Genomic DNA, 24,276 nt, shown 5'->3' with positions numbered 1-24,276 from the left:
CCAGCAGATTAATACAATGTGTGATGGGAATGTGCCAAATGTTCTTGGCAACACTGTAAATCATTAGTCTACATACTGCTGAGTCCAACTGAAGAAGACCATTTCTTTTCTTTCTTTTTGAGACAGAAAGAAAAAAAAGATCACTCTGTTGCATAGGCTGGAATGCAGTGATGTGATCTCGACTCACTGCAACCTCTGCCTCTCAGGGTTCAAGCGATTCTCATGCCTCAGCCTCTCAGTTAGAGTAGCTGGGACTACAGATGTCTGCCACCATGCCTGGCTAATTTTTGTATTTTTAGTAGAGATGAGGTTTCTCCATGTTGGCCTTCTGACCTCAAGTGATCCACCTGCCTTGGCCTCCCTAAGTGCTGGGATTACAGGCAGGACCCACCATGCCTGGCTGAAGACCACTTCTTGATTTTTATTATTTATGTCATTTACATACTAACTTCTGGAAGTAGATATGGGACTGGAAGACATCCCTATCCTTATTTCACATAAATTTAGCACGCAGCATTTGTAGATTAATGAAATGATTGAATTTAGAATGAATTTCTGTTACATAAATGGGAGCTTTAACCTAGGCATTGTTGGACAGTGTATTATAGCAGTTCAGACTAGGGTGGGTCCTGGAGTCAGAGAGCCTGGGGTCAAAGCCAGACTCCACCATATTCTAGTGATGTGACCCCTCTGTGCCTTGATTTCTCCATCCATATAATGGAATGGTGGTCCATGGGGCTATGGGATCATCACATTTAGTCCTTAGAGGCAACGTGAGGACGCCATAACTTGGGCTAGTGATTGGCCCTTCTAGGTACTTACTGCATGTGAGCATTTGCTGTTGCTGTTCCTGTTATTCTGTTTGAGATGGAGTGCTTTTATTGACAAAATGTGATATTATTATGGTATCACTTACTTAGAGACCATCAAATCAGAATAAAATGAGTAGGAATAAAGTTTAAGGAGCGTTTGATGAGGGAATAACTAGAGTTGATTGTATGTGCTTGGGTTGGTGAGTACATGGCACATAGGAAAGGGAACAGTTAGGGGAGTGCTCTAATAGGCAATGGTGAAAGTTTGGGTAAATTCCCTTATCCTCAAGCAACTGAACCCCATCTTGATTTTCTTGCTCCAAATTTTCAATTTTGTTACTCTCCCTTTCCCCCTTCAACTCCTCTTACTCAATTCAGTTTAATACTAGGTAAAAAACATTGATTTTTATAAGAGATGTACTTCATACCTAACCCTACTAACATGTTCTTAAAAGCAAAGGATAGCTGTTGTTGGAATCCTTTACTAACATTTCTGGTAAGTTTTCCCCAAAAAGTATGAGTGTTGTCATTGATGGGAAATCTCTCTACCTAGAATTTTAGATGTATCCTTTTTTTTTTTTCTTTTTTGAGACAGAGTCTCGCTTGATCACCAGGCTGGAGTGCAATGGTGCAATCCCGGCTCACTGCAACTTCCATTTTCTGGTTTCAAGCAATTCTCCTGCCTCAGCCTCCCCAGTAGCTGGGACTACAGGCATGCACCACACGCCTGGCTAATTTTTTTTGTATTTTTAATAGAGACGGGGTTTCACTGTGTTGGCCAGGATGGTCTCGATCTCTTGACCTCGCGATCCACCTACCTTGGCCTCCCAGAATGCTGGGATTACAGGCATGAGGCACCACACCTGGCCAGATGTATACTTAAATACTGAGCATGATTGTTAATGTCTGTTCTTTCAGGTTTCCTACTTTTCTTTTGGGCTTACATATGGTTGGAACAGATGAACACTTAACTGCGATTAGTAGTATTAAAAATCACCAATAAAGTGCCATCCTCAAGATGCCTGCCTCACAAAAAGAAATAGCGTAGAAGTGGGGTTACCAGAGCAGAGATTTGTCTGGAGATAGACTGGTATGTACACTGTCAGCCCTACCCAGGCACTCCCCTGTTTTGTTTCTAGCTGGCCAGGGTAAGTACAGTAGAAGTTGACCTCAAGTGGCAGTTGAAGACTGGGATTTAGTAATGGAGGGGATCCAAAAAACCAGAGTCAGAAGGCATTGTAGAATCAGAAAATGACAAGGGGGGCCACCGTTGCCCCTTTTCTTTTTTTTTTTTTTTTTTTTTTTTTCTTGGTTGGCACCAGTGTTTATTTCAGGAAGCAGGTCTGGAAGACCTGGGGCTGTCCAGTGGAATCCTGGTTCTCACTTGGCCTTCGGGTTGCGGAACTTTCGTCCAGCAAATATAGCCTTGTCCCCAAGAGCCTCCTCAATCCTCATGAGTTGGTTGTATTTGGCCAGACGCTCCGAGCGACAGGGGGCGCCAGTCTTGATCTGTCCTGTGCAGAGTCCCACCACAAGGTCAGCAATGAATGTGTCCTCAGTCTCCCCAGAGCGGTGGCTCACCATCACTCCCCAGCCGTTAGTCTGAGCAAGTTTGCACGCCTGGATCGATTCAGTCACCGAGCCAATCTGGTTGACCTTTAGCAGCAGACAGTTGCAGGCCTTCTTCTCAACGGCCTGGGCAATCCTCTTAGGGTTGGTGACTGTCAGGTCATCCCCCACAATCTGGATGTTCACTCCCGAGAGGAACGAGGTCCAAGTGGCCCAGTCATCCTGGTCAAAGGGGTCCTCGATGGAGACCACAGGGTAGTTCTTGATGAAGCTCTTATACAGCTCTCCAAGTTTCTCTCCAGTGATGTGCCGTGCGGGATCATCAGGTGACTTGAAGTCAAGATCGTACTTCCCATTGCGATAGAACTCAGACGCTGCCACATCCATGCCGATCACCACCTTGTCTGGATAACCAGCTGCCTGGATGGCTGTCTTCAGCAACTCTAGGGCCTCATTGTTCTCCAGGATGTTGGGTGCGAAGCCACCTTCATCACCCACATTGTTGGCATCCTTCCCATACTTGGCCTTGATGACCCCCTTGAGGTGGTGGTAGACCTCAGCACCAATGCGCATGGCTTCCTTGAAGGAGCTGGCTCCCACAGGCAGAATCATGAACTCCTGCATGGCCAGCTTGTTTCCAGCATGGGAGCGCCCGTTGATCACGTTGAAAGCTGGCACTGGGAGTATGAGGTCAGGGTTCCCAGCAAGATCTGCAATGTGGCGGTAAAGGGGGACCCCCTTCTCAGCTGCTCCCGCCTTACACACGGCCAAGGACACGCCCAGGATGGCATTGGCCCCAAATTTGGACTTATTCTCGGTCCCATCCAGCTCAATCATAAATTTGTCAACTTTTTCTTGGTCCACAACACTTAGTTTCTTTTCCAGCAAAGCAGGGCCTAGAGTCTTGTTGATGTGTTCCACAGCCTTCAGGACTCCTTTCCCCAGATAGCGGGCTTTGTCTCCATCTCTTAGTTCCAGAGCTTCATAGATACCCGTGGAAGCCCCACTGGGCACAGCTGCTCGGAATCGGCCCTTGGCTGTGTGCAGGTCCACCTCCACTGTGGGGTTGCCCCTGGAGTCCAGGATTTCCCGAGCAAAGATTTTCTGCATGGCCATGGTTGCAGGGCAGGAGGTGTGAGTGAGTGTAGACAGTTGATCTCTTAAGGAATCAGAAATCCCTTGCCCTTTAAGAGTCTTCCCCACTCCAAGAAGGCAGGTGCTGGAACTGGGATGTCTTCTCTGGAGAGCTGGATGGAGCTCCGAGTCTAGGTGGCAGCTGGGACAGTGTCCCGTTGCCCCTTTTCATCTGGCTCTTGCCTTTCTATCTTCAGCAGTGACAGTTAACGATGCTTCAGGAAGGAGATGGCTTGTCTTGATTTTTTGAAAAATATATTATTTAGATAAGTCTTGAGAATCTCTTTTCTTTGACCCCACAGATTGGCTTAATTGCTGAATTTTTGTCACTGGTCTACAGGTTTTCAGAGAAGTATAGTCATTGTTGTAGCAATATTGAACATGTATGGAGGAGAAAACATTGTACCACAGCTCTAGAAATGCCTATCTAGAAATTTCTAGATAGAAATATCTAGAAAAGATATTCTATCTGGGGGAGGGTAAGTTTATTGCATTGCATTTATAGAGTTTTCTTAGGGTAGTGGTCTTGATAACTATGGATTTGGGTAGTAGTTATCAGATTCTTGTAACTTTTTTGATTCTGGGGAATGGGAATCTTGTGTTTGAGTATACAATTCTTATCCTACCATCCCAACACCATTCTCAGCCCAGATTTGTGAAGATGTGTGATCAAGGAAACAGCTATGTGTTTGGCTAGTTATAATGCCATTTCAGTGAATATGTCTTAATTGAGATGAAAATATTCCTATATTTTGCTAAAAAGGGGCTAGCACTCAACCTTGAATGTGTGACTTTTTTGAAAAAGAAAAATTATCAAATTCTAATATTGATTAATTCTTTTTAATCTCATATAATTATGTATAAAATAAACTAAATAGAAACATCTTATAAAACTAAAACAAATTTCCATAACAGATACTGGCTCCAAATTCAACAGAATTCAAAAATTTAAAATAATCTTTTAAGAACATTTAGATTGCTGTTGTTGAGTTTAATGTTTGGAAAATATTTTTGTTTATTTTATACTTCCTTTGTTTTTTGATTCTTTTGATATTAAGCATGATTATCATTATTTTTTCTTTTTAACGATTTTCCCACAAATTTAAGGGCTTTAAAAATTTTAAATTATTATAGATACAGAATAATTGTGTGTATTTATGTAGTACATGTCATGTTTTGATGAAGGCATATAATGTGTAATGATTAAATTGGGGTAATTAGGTTATCACCTCAAGCGTTTATTATTTCTCTGTGTTAGGAACACAGTTTCCTGTTTAGTTATTAGTTATTTAAAAATATACAATACGTTATTGTTAACCATAGTCACCCTATTGTACTACTGAATACTAGATTTTATTCATTCTATCTAATTATTTTTGTGCCTATTACCCATCCCCACTTTATCCGCACCTCCCAGCTGCTCTTCTAAGGCTCCGGTAACCATCATTCTATTCTTCGTCCCCCTGAGTTCAATTTTAAAAAGTTTTAGTTCCCACATATGAATGAGAACATGTGAAATTTTTCTTTCTGTGCCTGGCTTATTTCACTTGCCATAATGTCCTCTAGTGCTATCCATGTTTTTGCAAATGACAGGATTTCATTCTTTTTATGGCTGAATAGTATTCAATTGTGCATGTACTGTATTTTCTTTATCCACTCATCCATTGATGGACACTTAGGTTGATTCTATATTTTGGCAATTGTGAATAGTGCTGCGATAAACATGCGGATGCAGATATCCCTTTGATATGTTACACTGATTTCTTTTCTTTTGGATGTATGTCCAGAAGTGTCATTGCTGGATCTTAACCGTAGTTCTGTTAACAGTGAACTTGTTTTCAACAATCCCTTATTTTGTAGGACAGTCACTTAAAAGTGTACCTCAATTTATAATACCAAAGTATGAAGAAAAGCCATTCAGTGAAAACTTCTTTTTATGTATTCATATTTACTTCTTGTTGATAAACAACCTTAACATGGGATCTGTGTAATATGTATGTTTCTACTTTGTGTGAGGTCATCTGTGTCATGCTTCTCAAGTTTGGCACACTAGTGCCAAGTAATACCTATCTTTAAGTGCTGCCATGAGCTAGAAGATTGATCTCCCACTTTTCTTTTTACCTGTTTCAAACTTTATTTGTATAGCATTCTATAATGTCATGTGACCTTCAGATGTCATCTATGTGATCCAAAAATGCAGGTGCAATTGGGCACTGAAATTTTGTGACCTGTTTTTGGTTGGATCAAGTTATCACCCAGACTTTGCTGGATCAAGTTATCACCATAATTTATCAGCAGTGCACAACCACAATGACTTTTTTTCAGTGAATTTCATACCTCCTGAAATTCATCCACAGATTAGAATAGAGAAAAAGAACTTAAACCTGGTGGGGTTAAGAATCTTCCAGAATGAGAAGTGGCCATGGATTCACACGGAAGTAAGTGGATGTAAGAGTAGATGTGTACTCAAGGCCTTTCTTTTATTTAGGAAGCTGTGTATGGAGTGAGAAGTCTTAGTCCTGGGGTTGCGCTGGGTTCAAATCTCGCCCCTGTCTTTATTTGCTGTGGCCCCTTGGGGAGGCTATCTGAGTTTTCTTCGTTTTCTCATTTGTAAATGGAAATAATACCTATCCTTAAGTTTGAGGATTGGCAATAATGTCACCAGTAGAGGGTCGTGACTGCAAGTTGTTCAGGTTCTTGGTGTTTTGAACAAAGAATTGGACAAAACGCCCAGCAAAGCAAAGAAAGAGTGAAGCAACAAAAGCCTGAAAGCAGGGACTTATTGAGAATGACAGTACACTCCACAGTGTGGGAGTGGGCCGAGCAGCAGCTCACCGTCCTGAATACAGAATCTTCTTGGGTTCAAGTAACCCCTGGAAGTTTCCCATTGGCCGCTTCATACTCATCTCATATAAGTTAAATGGTAGTCCACAATCACTCTGCTTATAGAAGGGAGCCAACCAGAGGCTGCAGTGAAGTTACAAAGTCATAATCCTGTGCAAACCTCTGATTGGTTGCTTTTTGCAAAGTTATATTTCTGTGCAAATGAAGACTCGGCCCGCAATTAGTCTGATTTATTGTGGACAGTTCCCATCTGCCATGCAGAAAAGGTCAAAGGGGGTCGTTTCTGGTCATTTTGTTACTTAGGTGTGGAAAGTTAGGGTTTTCCTTTCAATTTAGTTCTAGGAAGTCGGTGTGAAACAGCCTTAGCTTCCTTGCCTCCAGACCCTATTCTCCTGCCTCAGTAATATTTGTAAAATCGACCAGGTACGGTGGCTCACGCCTGTAATCCTAGCACTTTGGGAGGCCAAGGCAGGTGGACTGCCTGAGACCAGCCTGGACAACATGGTGAAACCCTGTCTCTACTAAAATACAAAAAAAATAGTTGGGCGTGGCAGCGTGCATCTGTAATCCCAGCTACTTGGGAGGCTGAGGCAGGAGAATCGCTTGAACCTGGGAGAAGGAGGTTGCAGTGAGCCGAGTTCACACCATTGCACTCCAGTCTAGGCAATAGAGTGAGACTTCATCTCAAATAATAATAATAATATATATGTAAAATCTTTGAACCATAAACTTAATAATTAGTAGCTATAAACCTAATAACTGATAGCTGTTATTATTTGAATAATCTCATAAAACAGATGTTTAATAAGATGCATAATTATATCTGCACAAACCAATTATTGTCTGCTTTGTGGAAGCAAGAGGCAGGGGTGGCTTAGATTATCAGAATTATTTGGCAAGATTTTTCATACCGCATGTGTGGTCCCACCTTCTATCACTTACAGGTGACCCACAATTACCACTGAGAATGTGGTGTAACTCTCTTGTGCTGAGGCAGAAAAATGAGGACTATAAACTAAAAACAGTTGAGTCTTTCTCTGGTAGCTCTGATTTAAGCACTTGTACAATATTTTAAAATCCTGATTTTATAATTGCTTATGAAGATGAGTTTATGTAAATAAATAAGCAAATTGGCTGGGTGCCGGTGACTCCTGCAGTGTTAGCACTTTGTGAGGCCGAGACGGGTGGATCACCTGAAATTGGAAGTTCAAGAGCAGCCTGACCAACATGGAGAAACCCCCTCTCTATTAAAAATACAAAATTAGCTGGGCATGATGGCGGATGCCTGTAATCCTAGCTACTCAGGAGGCTGAGGCAGGAGAACTGCTTGAACCCAGGAGGCAGAGGTTGTGGTAAGCTGAGATTGTGCCATTGCACTCCAGCCTGAGCAACAAGAGTGAAACTCCATCTCATAAATAAATAAATAAATAAATCGGCAAATTGATAATGCCTGACATTGACAGGGAATGACTCACATGCAAGCTGGATTACCCTTGTGTGTATATATAGGTTAAATTAGCACTGTGGCAGATTGTTCTAAAAGTGTATTTGATATTTCTTAGATATTACCAGATTTAAGACTTAAAAGTGTTGGCAAGAGGTGGGATAGATTGACCTGATGGTTTTAAGAAGATTTATTAAATTATTTGTGGTTTGACCCAGTTAGTTTGTCCAGTACTGTTAAATTCTACTTAAAATTTCTCCTAATTTATCATCCTATTTAGTACTAGCATTATGTGGTAGAATTTTGTTTTAATAGTTTGCTATTACGTGATTTTGACTATACAGAAGTTCTTAGGTTGTAGGAAGCCTAACTATGTACAATAAAAACCTGATAGTCCAGCCAGTAACGCTGATCTGAGTCATAAGTGTGTGAAGAGAGTCTGTTGTGTTTGTTTTGGCTACAGATCCTTAGAGTAATCTAAAGGTAGAGATTTCCATTTACCCACTGTTGGTCATATGCCTTTTAGAGCTTTTAAATCACGATCAGTGTTCTGCAGCCCACTGAGTCATTTCTATTTGTGAACAAAATCATAGTGCCTTTAGTGTTGTTTGTGGTCTTTTCCCCTCAGGTTTAAAGGGGCCTTTTGATAGCACTCATTACTTAAACTATTTTAAGTTTTGCCCATGTTTTTACTGTAGCGCTGCACCGTGCTCTTGGTTAATCACCTTGACTTTAGTGCCAATTTTAAATTTATATCATATAATCACTTTTTAAAAATTGTTGTAGTAAAAAATAAGTCAGTGTGGTTGTGAAGTAACTTCATAATTCCCAGAAAACATTGCTGGGTTTCTCACAGTGTAAGTTCTTTCATTTATCCCAATTTACTAAGCACTTAGTTTGTGTAAGATACTTCCCAGGTGTTGTCTGTAATGGTGATGAGCAAAATAGACACGGTCCCTTTTCTCATGGAACTGACAAGCCAGTTAATCTAGTTCCTCTAGAACGTTTTTTGAAATTTATTTTTTAGAGCAATTTTAGATTCACGGCAAAACTGAGTGGAAGGTACAGGGATTTCCCATATACCCCGCCAGTACCCTGTTCCTAAAGACATTTTTTGCATTTATGTGACCTGTGAATAAGCTAGTCTAGCTCTTTTATTTTTTTAGTAATAGTGAGACAGGTAGGATCATCTGCTCTGTCCCTTTATGACTCTTCCTTGGCTGATTTTTACACAGGGGAAATCACATTAAAATGAAAATGAAGGCCATGATGGCGAAAGGAAAACAGTTTTAAAACATGACGTTGGAGAGTAGCGTGCTGAGAGAGAGTGAGGGGGAAATGGGGTGTTTGTAGTGGAAGGTAGGGCTGCATGTAATGAGAGTCCTGCTTCTGAGATACCAGCTTCCCAGCAAGGCCTAAGAGTTCGGCTTATTTTGAAGGGGAATTAATCATGAAGACAGGGATGGGACTCTGGGACCCATTGGGTCTTTTTGAGTGGCAGAAACTATCACTACTGAGACGAGTGATGATACTGCTTTAGGGAGACTGTACTGACTGACACTGAGGATGAAGAGCTGCGGAATACCTGTGTTTACAGATGTCTCAGCCTGTTTCCTAGCCTAATGTGTACACCACACACGTGAGCAGTTGTAGCGTAATCCTACTGATTTAACACAGTGAAAACTTTAAGTCCCTAGATTAGTTGTTTTTTGACACTGATCTTTGAACCAGCATGAGCTTGAATGAAGATTTTATATTCATCTGGAGTAAAATGGGAAGCAGCGGCATACACTGTATTTATACTGAAATTATTTCTTGCTTACTACTTTGTTTTCTAATGAAATACTGATGATAGATGGCAGTTACTAATTTTTTAAAAATGTTTTAGGGAACATTTTGGAAAGCTTACATAGCACATACGGGTGTTTTGTCTGTGAATTTTCTGTTTATTGAAAGGCCAAAGTTTGGGAACCATTGCTGTAGTTTCCATTTAGTAAAATGACCTATGTACAATTACCTATCTTGGGAAATGGCTTCTGTGCTGTTTCTTATGCTAGATGCTTCTTCATCTGTAAGATTTATGCCCAAGTTTTTATAATGCCTCAGCATCAAGTAGGGGTCTCTCTCTCCAGCCATCGACTTTAGTTGACTTTTTCTTCTTCTCCAGCAGAAATGGAAATAGCTCACTTTGTTTTAAGGGCACATTCGTGTTCCATGTACTGAGGTTAGGAGGCACGTACCTAAAAGCTTCTGTCTGTATAAAAGCTGCTTTGTAGGTGTTTCATTTGTTGGTTCTTTTAGTTAGTAGTATGTTTTATTTGCACCCCAAGGCAAAGAAGGTAATTTAAATAAAATCATATCTGATGTTTTAGAATACTTACACTTGCCATCTGATCCTTTCCTCCTGAGGTACTTACTTAGGTTGGCAGGGAAGCTAGGAAGAGAAAAAGATGATTATGTAGAGTTATGAAACATCTGAAACCTAAGTTTTCAGAATGCTTGATAACTAAGTAGTTTTCAAATTGGAAACGCTCTTTTGTTCATAACCAGAGATTCTTTTTTCTTTCTTTCTTTTTTTTTTGAGACAGAGTTTTGCTTTTGTCACCAGGCTGGAGTGCAATGGTACAGTCTCAGCTCACTGCAACCTCCGCCTCCCGCATTCAAGCTATTCTGCCTCAGCGTCTCGAGTAGCTGAGTTTACAGGCGCCTGCTGCCATGCCCAGCTAATTTTTGTATTTTTAGTAGAGCGAGGGTTTCACTATGTTGGCCAGGCTAGTCTTGAACTCTTGACCTCAGATGATCCTCCTGCCTCAGCCTCCCAAAGTTCTGGGATTACAGGTGTAAGCCACTGCACCCGGCCTGAGGTTTTTTCTTTTTCTTTTTCTTTTTTAAGATAAATACTGAGTCTTCATGAGAAGATCTATCTCTTCTACTGTATACATGTTTCTGATGGTCTTTCTAGAATTCTGTGAATACCTCACTGTTTGACGGTGTCCGTGATGTTCACGAAGCGAGAAAGTTTCTAGGGCAGTTTCTCCACATGACTCACCTGAATATAAAGTAAAAGGTCCACCTCTCCAGGTTCTTAGCATGAAACTGAATTTCACGTCTCCTACTGTTGTTTTTCTTTTCAACTTAGCTTTTTGCTTTTTTTTTTTTTCAGTGAACATAAACAACCTTTTTTGCTTGCAAACTGAAGAGATGAACTTTAAATGTTTAGAGCTGAAGTTTTGTTGATTTTTGGATATCTCTGCTGTTTTTTCCCCCTTTCCTCTTAGTGCAGTCATTTTTGGAGCCTGCTATAGATGAGGCAAAGCTATAGTGTAAGATAAACTTTTAAGTGTTTGTGTGTTTTTTCATTTACACACAGCAGTTGTAAATATTTGTCATATAATTCTAAAGCTGGAAAAAATTGGTGGAGTTTTTTTCCTTTTGCAGACAGAACCTAAGCCACACTAAGTAAGTGTTCTGCCTGACTAACATTCTCTAGGAAAGGGATATAAATCCATTTAGACCACCAACTAATAATTTTGTTTTAAATATATTGTTTTGAAAAATTAGGGATCCTGTCATGTTTTGAAACTTTTCTATACCAAAAAGTTTTAAATTCAATTGCTTATGAATTGCTATACAAGAGTCAAAGATGTCAGAGATTGAGTGTTTTAAGAAACGAGGTCAAGGTCTCTGTTATTTTATTCTACTTAATCCCCCCACCCATATTTTCCCCCTAACAACCTTGAATATAGGTACTCAATATATTTTTGCCGTATAAATGAAGAAAAACTGCTCTTTGTACTTTTAGGTTGTAGATTCCAACCCCACTCATAATCTGTCCTTAGAAAATGGGTTTGAATAGACTGGGTGCATTGGCTTACACCTGTAATCCTAGCACTTTGGAGGCTGAGGGAGGCAGATCCCTTGAAAAGAGGAGTTCAAGACTAGCATGGCCAACATGGTGAAATCCCATCTCTACTAAAAATACAAAAATTAGTCGAACGTGGTGGTGTACACCTGTGGTCCCAGATACTCAGGAGGCTGAGGTGGGAGGATCGCATGAGCCCCGGGGAGGTCAGGGCTGCAGTGAGCCATGATTTGTCACTTCATTCCAGCCTGGGCAACAGAGCGAGACCCCTTCTTCCAAAAAAAAAAAAGGAAAGAAAGAAAATGGGTTGAATGAAGAGATTCTAGAAATTTAATGTGAAGATCCATTCCTCAGCATTCTTACAATCTGCGGACCCAAATTAGTTTTGTGATGTTATATAAATAATAAAGTTGTAGGCTGAGCACAGTGGCTCACATGCCTGTAATCCCAGCACTTTGGAAGGCTGAGGCAGCTGGATCAGTTGAGGCCAGGAGTTTAAGACCATCCTGGGCAACATAGTGAGACTCTGTCTCTACAAAAAGTAAAAGAATTAGCTAGGCATGGCAGCTTGTGTCTGTGATCTCACATACTTGGGAGGTTCAGGTGAGAGGATCACTTAAGCCCAGGAGGCAGAGGTTGCAGTGAGCCATGATCGCACCACTGCACTCCAGTCTGGGCAGCGTAGCGGGACCCTGTCTCAAAAACAAAAACAAAAACATAGTTGTAAGTTTTAACAAAACTCACTAAAAACGAAAGAAACCTTCATGTTGTGCACAGAAGTCAGCGATGACAAGTCCTTCAAAGAAGAGTGAGGCCTACAAGGGTGTATACAGGTAAAGTGTATTCTGCAAACATAAAATCTATTATTGTGTAGCTGTGAAATGTGAGTATAGTATAATGCAAAAGCTTTAAGTATGCCAAAACTAATACATGAGAATTGTTTCTTTAAAGAAGTCATTTACCTTGGGAAACTGCATATTTAATCTCATGTTGCTGTTATTGTCCCAAGAAATCTGGAGTTCTTTTGGAATTACCTTTATTGGTTGTATGTAGTACATTAAAGAATGTATTTGATGATCTTGTTTTTTGGAAGTAGTCATTAATGAATAAATTGGGTCATAATGTTAGAGTTAAGACTATATGTGTTTAAGAATCAGATGTAATCATAATGAGAATGATATTCATGCCTGCTTTATACATTTACAGTGAAAATAATAAGGGGTTACATTTTGCACAGAGAAGCATTATTGAAATTAGTTTATCCGTGTTCCAGGTTGGGTCTATCTGCTGCTGTGTTTTTTAGTAGTATGTATACATGTGTATATTTGTATGTGTGTGTATGTACCTTTTCTGTATCGGTGTCTGTGAATTATTTCTTTGACCGTCCTGGTTGCTGTTGCCCAGTGTTATGTTACAGTCTAGCTGCTGCTGCTTCATGCATCTGTGGCCTAGCAGAGTTGTTCCAGCAAACTTTGCTTTATTTTTGATAGTCAGGCTGGACCTGATGCCAAAGGCCATTTCTTGGGCTTTTCCAATTGGACTATAACTTCATGCTGTGTTGTGTTATGTTTACAAAGATACTGTGATCCTAATTGATTTGTTTTTCTATTTTCTAGTTCATCAGGGGATTGTATCCTGATGATTACTTTGGTTTTAACTGCCTGGCACTGATTGAAAGTTTTCTAGGGTGCAAGTTTTCCTGGTATAGGCCAATGTGTACTTTTACTTAATTTTAGAGTCAGTCAATTGGCACCAATTATGTACTAACTACATAGTAACCTGTGATTGACTCGTATGTCAGCTTATGAATGTACTTGAAGAACCCCTTTATCAGTGCACAGCCTCTCTTCATGGTAGGATGACAGCTTTGATGAAGCTCTGTCTGACCTAATTCCCGTTACCAGTTTGACCAAAGCAGGGACTTACAAGCCATCTAGATTTCTTCCATTATTTTATATAGCCAAGTTTAAAGATAGAATAAGGTACTTGGAAACTAGTATTCGTATGTTCTAGGTCTCGAGGAAACTCATAACTCGACAGTAAGGTAATGTAAAAGTCATTGTGGCAGAGACCAAGTGTTCAACCAGCATTGTTTCAGGTTTATTTGCAGCAAAGATCCTTTTCCAAGAGTTCTGGGTTTTTTCTTATCTGCCTTTTCAATGCTTTACTGTGTGTATTAGAATAATATACTTCATGGGAATGAGTTTCTCCTTGAGGATTTTTTTCCTGTTATGAAAATGGAATCTAAGCCAAACCCCTTGATGGTGAGTATTTTGTAACTGCCAGGGAAACTCTTGTGCTTAGGTTAGTCCAGTGCATAAGTCAGTAAGGTCAGAGCAAAGCCCTGGACCTATTAACAACTATATTAATTATATTACCTAACACTTATATGGGGCTGGTTTTCAAATGTTTCAATATTCCTCCTCCTCATTCTCCATCAGAGGTCAGTCAAATGTCTGTCTGCATCTTTGCAATAGCTAGTTTTTAGCAAACTTTAAAATGGTGCTTTTAGCATTTGTTTTGTGGTTACCATAACGGTGATTTTTTCCCATGAAGCCAGTTCCAGTGACAAACTTGAAAATCTACCAAGTGTTGGATTTGTGGCAAGTGTTGACTCCATGGGACTTGCAAAATAATCCCCTTGAAATTTTCTGTATTTTGTCTTTTTAATAATCTCTCTTGCACTGCTTTTTAGAATTTCACCATTTGTATGCAGCTATACTTTTAAACATTTATAATGCTCCTGCACAGCTCACTGTGGATGCCAGAACTATCTTCACCATTCTTGGCTTCTTGTGCTCTAGGGGCAGGAAGAAATAGTCTCTTAGAAAGAGAGTGGAACAGGAACACTTGACTTTTTTTTTTTTTTTTTTTTTTAACGCACAAATATTGTGAATAGAACCTAACTGAGCTCTTGCCCCTTTCCTTCGGTGTGTAATTAAGACCACATTGATTCCTATTGCAGCTGGCAGCCCCTCACTGTGGCCTTTTACTGCATGTGACCCTTGATCTTGGTGACCTTTCCTGGGGTTCGTCCTGGGCCCTTTTCATTGTGTTGGAGCTGAAGTGGCTCATGTGGAGTTGATTATTTCTTTGCTCATTTGGCCTTTTTTGGTGCCGTAACTCCAAGTCACTTCCATTTTCTTCCTCTACTTTTGGCAGTCCACAGTGAAAGGAAATGCTTTTGCAGGCAGCAGGATCGTTTGTATGCTTGGCTGACTCGATTGAGACTTGAGAGAAGTGGGGGAAGGGTTGTGAAGTCTGTAGGTGTGAACATTTTTTTTTTCAGTCGATCTGAATGATTGTATGATCATTAATAAGTGCTTATAAAGTCAGTACTATGGAAAGCTGCATTTCAAACCCAGGGGGCTTCCTCCTGGCAGGAAGAGAGCACTCCCAGTGATTGACAGTGGACCCAGTTGTCTGAGATGCTGCAGCTTTACTTTGATAAGATCTATATGATCCTCATATGGACTGGGAGCTGTGTGGCAGGTCAGAAGATACATCGTTGTTAATTGCACATGACTGCTTTAAGAAACTCTCCAGTTTCTAATAAAAGAACCCCCATAAGCCCCCGAGAGCAGCATACTATTAGATAGTATGTTTGTTGCAGCTAGACTTAGCATAGCCCTTTCCCTCTTCTTCCTCCCGTGGAATCACGGAAGATGTATGTCAGCTGCTACTCTCATTTTGGAGACCCCCTGTGGACAGCATGAAGTCTGTCCCTAATCAAAGCCTTTAGTAAGCATGAAGGAGTCAACGGTTAAGGAATGTGTCTGATCACTCCGTACCTTGGGAAGGTACAACAATATGAAATGTGAAATTTAATCACATTAAGAAACTCCGTTTTAGAAAAGTCTGAGTGTTTGATTCCATCCCTGGAATACTATTTCTGTCTTTTCCTTTTTTGTTTTCAAAATTTTTCATTAGTAGTATCGATAGTGTGGTTTATTTTGAATGAGGAGTTCTACCCCTTCAAGCGTGGTTGTTGTGGGATTCAGCCTGAGCCATAGTTCTGTGTGTGTGCTGTCGCCCCCTCATAGTGTCATCTGCGACCCAAATCTCTCTTAAGAGCTTCAGACTTTCTGCTTGCCTGCCTAACCTTCGTTAGAACCCCACTTACATCCAGTTCATCTCATTATCTCCACACCTTCAGACACTCTCCATTCTCTCTGCCACCTTAAACAGCAGCAGCAGACTGCAGAAGTCCCTGCTGCTCCTTACACATTTCCTGTCTCAGTAAATGCCACATCATCCACTCGCTCACTTGTCTAAGTCAGAAGTCTGGATAGCAGCCTTGATTCCTTCAGTGGGGAAACAGAGAAGTGGATAGATGAATGGATTCCAAAGATGTCCTAGGTCCTAGTGGTCTGTTCTTTTCCAGTCCGACTCATTCATTATCCAAGTCCTGTTGACACAGGACCTCATTCGGTCACCCAGGCTGGAGCACAGTGGTGCAATCATAACTCACTGCAGCCTCAACCTCCTGGGCTCAAGCAGTCCTCCCACCTCATCCTCCCAAGTAGCTGGGACTACAGGTGCGCACCACCACACCTGGATAAGTTTTGTGTTTTTGATAGGGATGGGATCTCCCAGTGTTGCCCAGGCTGGTCTTGGAATTCCTGTGCTCAAGCGATCCACCACCTTTGCCTCCCAAAGTGCTGGAATTACTGGTGTATGCCACTGCTCCTGGCCTCTTACATCTTTTAAATATGATCATGTCTTAAAATTGTTTTAAAAACCTTTCAAATGTATCCCGTGGTATTTCTCCGGTACAAGTCCCCATATCTTTCACAATAGCTTTCTAACCTCTTATCGTCAGCTATTTTCCACATTGCAGTGTCAGTGATTTTTCAAAGGCACGGATCTGATCATGTCCTTGCCTGCTTAAAAGCCTTTAACACCCTCCTCTCAGAATAAAAGCCAAACACCTTCACGTGATTTATATTGTTCTTTACACTCTTGTTTCTGCTCACCTAAGTAGCTTTCCCCTCACTGTGTCTTACCCTTCTCTTACTGTATTCTCCAGCCCAGACCGCCTTACTGTGATTGTGCAGACACACTGTTCCTTTTGCTTGGAATACTTCCCTTCCTTCTCTTCCTCCCTTCCTCTACTCCATCCCCCAAACGTATCCATCTCATTTCACCTAGTTACTGTTTCCTCTGAGAAGTCTTCACCTCTCCAAGTTGAAATCTAGGTTAAGTGAGCTTTCTCTTTTCCCTGGAGCACCTGCATTTGCTTTACTCTCTTGCTTACTTATTCCTTTCTCACATAACTGCTTTAATCTCTGAAAACCTTTATTTCCTAAAAATTTTGCCTTTTGGTGAAAAGCATGTCCATTGCTTTTCATGGAAAAATTCATGATATGTTCTGTCCCAATCCAAGATAGCCAGTTTTCACAGATAGAAAATATATCAATGGAGCAGTGAAAGCATATTGTAGAGATGGTAAAGGGTACTTTAAATCAATCCAGTTTGTTCTTAAATAAAATGCACTGAATTTATTATGCTTGTTAAAGGAGGTAGAGAAGCCCTGATGCTGTGAAAGAGGAATGGTGAGGAATTCCTTCAAGGGTGCTGTAGAGTCAGGAAATGGATTTTTGGACACTGGACATCTTCTTAAGGCTTGTAGTTACTTTGCATCAGACTGCACTTAAAAAAAAAAAACACCCAAAATCACCTTATGGCAAAACAAAAGCCCAACGCAAGAGTGTTTCACAACTCATAGAAATGGTGCACACACACTGCAGAGAGATTAGTAGAATCTCACAGAAGGTTAGTAGAATGCTCACCGTCCTCCCCCTCAGTTGGCATCTGAACACAAAGCACAATGTTTGGGGTCATCCAAACAGCAGGCAATTCAATTTTTTCTACAAGATGTGGTGTAAAGTCTAAAAACTGTGGCATCATACAAATTGGGTGTGCAGCTTTGCCTGAAGCTATAATATTAGAGCATCACTTTTTAGAGTTTTTCTTGTTTTTGATTGAAAAAGTTGTGATACTGAATAAAATGATGCTTTTTTTTTTAAAAAATGGACTAATTTTCTAAGAGTCATTGTAACAAAAAGTTTCTCTCTGAGCCATTCCTATGTTAGATGAGTCTGTATTTTAATGGTTTTCTTACTTGTCACTTTTCCTCACCTTGTTGTAAGCCTCATGCAGGCAGACGCTGTCTCCTTTATTCATGGTTGAGTTCCCAGGTTAGCTCAGTGCCTGATATATAGTAAGCATGCACCAAGTATTTACTGAATAAAAGATGAATTCCTCTGCTTTGAATTCTTTCAATACTTTTTACTCTCTTTTTGCACTTAAGACTTTTTTCTTTATTCTGGAGATAATTATGTCCGTGCCCTTCTTTCTCAGTTGAGCAGTTTTCTTAGGTTCAGGAATTAATATGCCTTCCTCATCTTTGTACCCCTCATAGGTTCTTGCCCAGAGTAGATGTTCTTTGTATTAAATGGATTGATGGAATGAATACTTACTTTAAAAAGTAGAGTTCTTTGAGAAGTTTGTGTAGGAAATGATGTTAGCTTCTTAAATTAATATTCAGAATGAAGAAAACTGACAGGAGATTTATTTTTTAATTTGATTTAATGATGATGATTATTTTTTTGAGACAGAGTTTTGCTCTGTCACCCAGGCTAGAGTGTAGTGGCACAATCTCAGCTCACTACAACCTCTGCTTCCCGGGTTCAGGCGATTCTCCTGCCTCAGCCTCCCGAGTAGCTGGGATTACCGGCATGCCCCACCACGCCCGGCTAATTTTGTATTTTTAGTAGAGATGGAGTTTCTCCATGTTGGTCAGGCTGGTCTCGAACTCTTGACCTCAGGTGATCCACCCACCTTGGCCTCCCAAAGTGCCGAGATTACAGGCATGAGCCACCGCTTCTGGCCCTGAGAGGAGATTTAAAGTTGCCTGTGGTTAAGGTCAAGATAGTCCAATGGGTTAAAAAAAAGTGTATACTGTCTTTGACTTCTGTAATTGAAATTGCACTGCATTAATCTTGGTAGTACTTAATCAAGAATTTTTTTTTAATTTTTTTGAGACAGAGTCTCACTCTGTCACTATGCTGGAGTGCAATCTCAGCTAGGCATGATCTTGGCACACTGCAACCTCTGCCTCCCAGGTTCAAGTGATCCTCTTGCCTCAGCCTCCAGAATAGCTGGGACTCCAGGTGCGTGCCACCACACCCAGCTAATTTTTTGTATTTTTAGTAGAGACAGGGTTTCACCATGTTGGCCAAGATGGTCTTGATCCGCCCCCTCGGCCTGCCAAAGTGCTGGGATTACAGGCACATGCCACACCCATTCTTAAAAATCAAGAATTTTTAAGTAGACGTGTTTAGTTTAGATATTTTTAGTTTTTCTTTGTTGTTCTGAAAATAATTTTTTCTTAGTTGATCAATAGCATATTTTGAAATAGATTGAAAATAGGGATCAATCATTCTTTTAAAAAAGGAAATTACCATGTTTCATACAGAATAATATTCCTTTTTAAAAAGGAAGTCTAACTTAAATAATTTCCTATTTTGAAGAACTATACTGATCTCAAAGCCAAGTTTTTGTTCACAAATTAATCAGTTATTTCCTAAGTATGAAAGAAAACTACAGGAAAGGTTGAGATAGGAGGCTGGGGAGAGGAATTATTCAGAAAGACAGCCTTAATCGTCCTTACGAAAGCAAAAGCGTTGCTTCAAAAACAAAGTAATCAAATCTAGAAATTCAGGAAAGACTTTTCCCAAAGGATTATTCTGGCAGCATGTTGAAAAGGGGTTATAAAAGCAGTAAGTTCACAACCTGAACAATAAGTTAAGTAAACGTTAGGAAAGTATTTCCTTTCTTATTTTAAGATGAGGTATACATTTAGCTTCCCTCTGCCCACAGAAATGCTCTGAGCTTGGAAAGGCATATAAAGTACAGCTTCTATGCCAGATTACCTTCTATGTGGATGTGGGAGAAAGGCTTAAAGAAAGCCCTATAATTTAGGAAACACCAGCTGTTTAGTGGCGTTTGGACTTTGGGAGCAGTACTCGTGCCATACGAGACTAGGGAGCTTCCAAAGGTTTTTATAATTCAGGAGCAAATTGTTCTGATTTGTGGGTGGTTTAATGGTTTTACTACTCTTGGCTGCTTTTTGTGTGTTTGTGTGTGTGCATGTTCTACAAACTTTTTCTGGAAAGACTACTACCAGGTGCTTTCCTGAGAGCGAAGCAACCACTAAGCATCTTCTCGGACAAATCAGCCACTCAGAATGTCAGTGAGAAGAACGGAAGTATGTTGGCCACTAGCTTAATATGAAGATTTGAAGGAGATGGAAGAACTTTCTCGTGGTCATGCTAATTCCATCTGAGACCACTGGGTTCGATGAGCCTAACACTTCTGTTTTTCACATAAGGAATCAAATTCAAAGTCTAACCCCTTCACTTATTTTATTACCTTTAGTAGGTTAGTGAAAAAGAGGTATATATATTTTACATGGACAAGAAAAGCAGTAGGAAAGGAAGAACATGGTTTTGAAATGAATGGCAATTTACTATTTTGACTCTCAGCAAATATTCCCCTAAAGTTTCAGCAGTTTTTGGATACAGATTTATTTCGAGAAATATGTGTAATGAGTTAAAACCACACAGTATAACAACAGTAATTCCTTATTCTATATAATAGATTATGGGTAAAAAGCAGAGATTTTGTTGTCATTGGAAGTTCTCAAATTGACAAGTTTGATAAATATGGCCTGCAATGTCCATGCCTTTCATTCTTTTTCCAGTTACTTTTATGTAACATAGAATATTATTTTAAAAAAATCCCTAATAGATTCAAGAGTGAAAGTTGCTTTATGCTTTAGCAAGTATTTTAGTTAATTACTCAAAGTCATGATTTATAGCCATACTTTGCTTACCACGGTGTGAGGATCTAAACCATATGCCGGTGATGGGGAGTTAGCTTCATGTGCTGATTTTGGTTGTGAGGGACAGGGTTGGCTACTGGGGCCCTCTCTTTGGAACACAACTTGACATATATGCATTAAGAGTCTTGAAAATGTTTGTACTCCCTGATCCAGTAATTCTACTCCTAAAAATGTCCTAAGGGCATAATTAGAAGAGTGGTTTAAGATTTACGGACAAAATATTCATAGCTATCTAGAATAGCAAGAAAATATATATATACACACACATATAAAAATGTAGCCTAACTATCCAAAAGAAAATCGTTAAGTAGACGAAAATACAGGACATCCATGCAATACAGTGACTGCAGCTGTTAAGAGTCTTGTTTATGAATAATTTTAACAAGGGCCGGAGGTGGTAGCACATGCCTGTAATCCTTAAATACACACACACACTCACTCACTCACTCACTCACTCACTTTGGGAGGCTAAGGTGGGTCGATCACTTGAGGCCAGGAGTTTGAGACCAGTCTGGCCAACATGGCGAAACCCTGACTCTACTAAAAATATAAAAATTTACCCAGTGTGGTGGTGTGCACCTGTAATCCCAGCTACTTGGGAGGCTGAGGCAGAGAGTGAACCTGGTAGGCCGAGGCTGCAGTGAGCCAAGATCATGCCACTGTACTCCAGCCTGGGCAACAAAGCAAGATTCCATCTCAAAAAAAAAAAACAAAAACGAATTTTAATAAGGAATAATGATCATTAAATAATAAAGCATTTAAAGCTATAACATGTATTATCACAATGATGTAAAAATGGCATACCACATATATGAAAAAGATGAGAAGGAAGCGTATCAAAATATTGTTGTGTTATTATATTGAATGTGTAAGTTTTTTTTTTTTTTGGCTGAGTATTTGCAGAAACTTAGCAATTCTTTACTTCTAAAACCGACATATAAAATATGCAAAGAAAACTTGAATATTTTGTTTAAAATATCACCAGGCATTATTTTGACAACATGGAGTGCTTTAAAAAAATTCAAAATAAAAGAAACGTTAAAGTAAAAAAAAAAAGGCATTGTGATTTCAATCAGAACTCTATTCTCTCTGACATATTTTAAATCACAATTCTTTTTTTAATTTTTACTTGAGGAGATTTGAATGTTATGTTCGCTAGATGGAAGTGAAGCACCCTTGGGATGATAACGAGCCCATATTATGCTTCATGTGTGTGGTATAGAGTGGGATGGTTCTTCTTATCATGGATTTTTTTCTCTGCGGGTCATTATTTTCAAATTGAAGGAAAAGGTAAGGAGGATGGAATAACAACTATGTAGAGGAAATTAGGGTCATTGTCTCCCTTGCCGAGGTCAATTTCTATAGGTGAGAAAAATGACATACACGTTAAGGCCACTGACTTGTAAATAAGATGACAGAAACCTTGTTTAGTTATGGTAAACTTTGTCAAACAAAATTGCGTTTATTTGCCAGAGCAATGTAGGGGAACCTAAATACACATGTAAACACATACACATGCACACACACTTGCATGTATATATGCACACACACATAAATTATGTATATATTTGGTTTTCTAATAACTTAATAGTCATAACACTTATATTAAGGATTTATTTCTTGATAAAGATAGTACTTTTGAAAATGACGTAGCATTGAAAGATTTTCCAATAGTGCTAATGGGTATACTGTGATTTATACATATCTAACCTTTGTGTAGTCAGTAATATTTATTTGTGAGATTGGGCCTGGGATGCTGTTGCTGGCTGTTGACTGTAATGTCAAGCTACCCGACTCCATAAAACAGCAGAATCCAACTCCATGTTGTCATTATCACAGTTCTTTAACAAACGGAGCAAGCTTGCCTTGAAAAAACGTAAATCAAGCCAACAAGTCTTTAAATGCCTTTTATGGCCATAGGTTCTTTCCAACTTCCAGAATCAACTGAGAGCATTTAAAGAGTAACACAATAGAAAGAGACTTAATAAAGAAGATTCCTGTGTGATAATATTTAGGTAGCTGTAATGAACTGTGAAACTTTCAAGGACAGCTGTAAAGTAACTCAGTAGGTCATGCACTAGGGTTAAAGTTGACTCTGAAATTTGTTTCACTGCTTTTTAATAAATAAATAGTTGGAAGAGTTGGCAAAATGAAGAAACGATCCTTCTTGTCCTTGTTCTCTCAGGAAAATGTCCCCTGTTAACACGTTATTTGAATGTTTACTTTGTCTTGACTGCTTTCCAGTGGTGTGTCGGTTCTTACCCTTGAACCAAGTAAGAATTCAAATAAACCAAAAAAGTTTTCACACAGCTGGACTCTTCTGCCGATGAGTGGTGCCAATAGGCCCTCTCCCATTTTTTAAAAGAGGTCAGAAAGAAAAAACTGGAAAAGCAGATTCATAACCTGATACCCATGAGCTAGAGAAACTTGACTTTGGACCTTTTAGATTTTGGAGTACTTGGTGTAGAGAAAGTGAGCAGATTCTGGGGGATACTATTTGATTTATTAAAAACTATACTTAAAGTGCCTTCCCTTGTATTACTACCTAATTTTATTAATGGTTAGTATTAACCTTTCTTTGCATAAATGAAAATGCATTTAAAATTCTCATTTATAAATATCATTAATGTAGCACTGTTATTAGATTTTTTTTGTATTCAGTAGTCATAGGTCCAGTGTCTAGCTCTGGCTAAGCAGGAACATGGGGCAGGATTTGCAGATATAGTAGCCTAGTCTAGCATAGTGCTTGGCATACAGTAGGCACTTACTGTATTTTTTGTTGATTTTTAAAATTATATATATGAATGAATAAATGAGTGAAGGAATAAACAATATAGCTAGAATATACTAAATTCAGATGAGATGGCAGTTCTCATTAAACACTACTCCTTAAGATACTTCTTAGAATTGCATTGTATTAATATAATCCTTTCATTTTAATAAATATTTTTGAAATACCTACTCTCTGCTATGCAAAGCTAAATATGATGTCATTCTTGCCTTCAAAGAGGTCATAGTCGTGTCACCAGATCAGTTATATAAGAGAGTATTGAGTGCAGTGGTTGCACACGTCATAGAGGTGTAGAGGTAGCACAGAAGAGAAAGAATTGGCCATATCTGGAGAATGGCATGGACATTTTCGATTTTACTAGTTTTATTTATTTATCTTTTATATTGTCCATCTCTCCTACTTGAATATCTGGTATACATTTTTGTCTGTGTTATTTATTTTTATATATACATTTTAAACTGCTCAATCCCTACTTCCTAGGATAGTCTTAGCATATGATAAGCATTCAGTGTTTGTTGCATGACTGAGTTTTGATAGAAATAGCAAACTACTTCCAAAAAGTATGAACTGATTTTGTTTCCACCAGCAATATAGGATAATGATTTTTACCCACATTCTTGCCAGTGCTGGGTTTCGGGAAACTTTTTTAGGTTTACCAAATGTGCTATACTATCTCTACAGTAAAACACAAACACGCACCACAAACAACCCATTCCTTGACTACCATTTGTCTTCAGCAATTCTCCCTGGTTTTTTTTTTGTTTGCTGCCCTTGTATAGCAAAACCCTTGAAGGAAGTGTCTGCCTGCTTTCCGTTTCCTCTCTTCCCATTCTGTCCTGAACCTACCATCATGCTTTTTTCTTTTCTCCACTGAAACCAGTCTTGTCAGTATCACCAGTGACCTTCAGTAGG

General features: G+C 39.5%; 1 protein-coding gene and 1 pseudogene across 2 annotated transcripts in view; one reads left to right on the top strand and one right to left on the bottom strand.

The window, feature by feature from the left end:
• The window catches only part of CDON (cell adhesion associated, oncogene regulated), a 101,081-nt gene that overhangs the window by 11,222 nt on the left and 65,583 nt on the right, over nt 1-24,276 (top strand).
• LOC118145733 (beta-enolase pseudogene) lies at nt 2,090-3,543 on the bottom strand (annotated as a pseudogene). Its single transcript, XR_013523130.1, has one exon. The product of XR_013523130.1 is annotated as a beta-enolase pseudogene (transcript).

The sequence above is a fragment of the Callithrix jacchus genome, chromosome 10, assembly GCF_049354715.1.
Source record: "Callithrix jacchus isolate 240 chromosome 10, calJac240_pri, whole genome shotgun sequence".
In the NCBI taxonomy this organism is placed as follows: Eukaryota; Metazoa; Chordata; class Mammalia; order Primates; family Cebidae; genus Callithrix; species Callithrix jacchus.
Note: the sequence above shows the minus strand (reverse complement) of the source record. Positions and strands in the feature narration are given on the sequence as shown.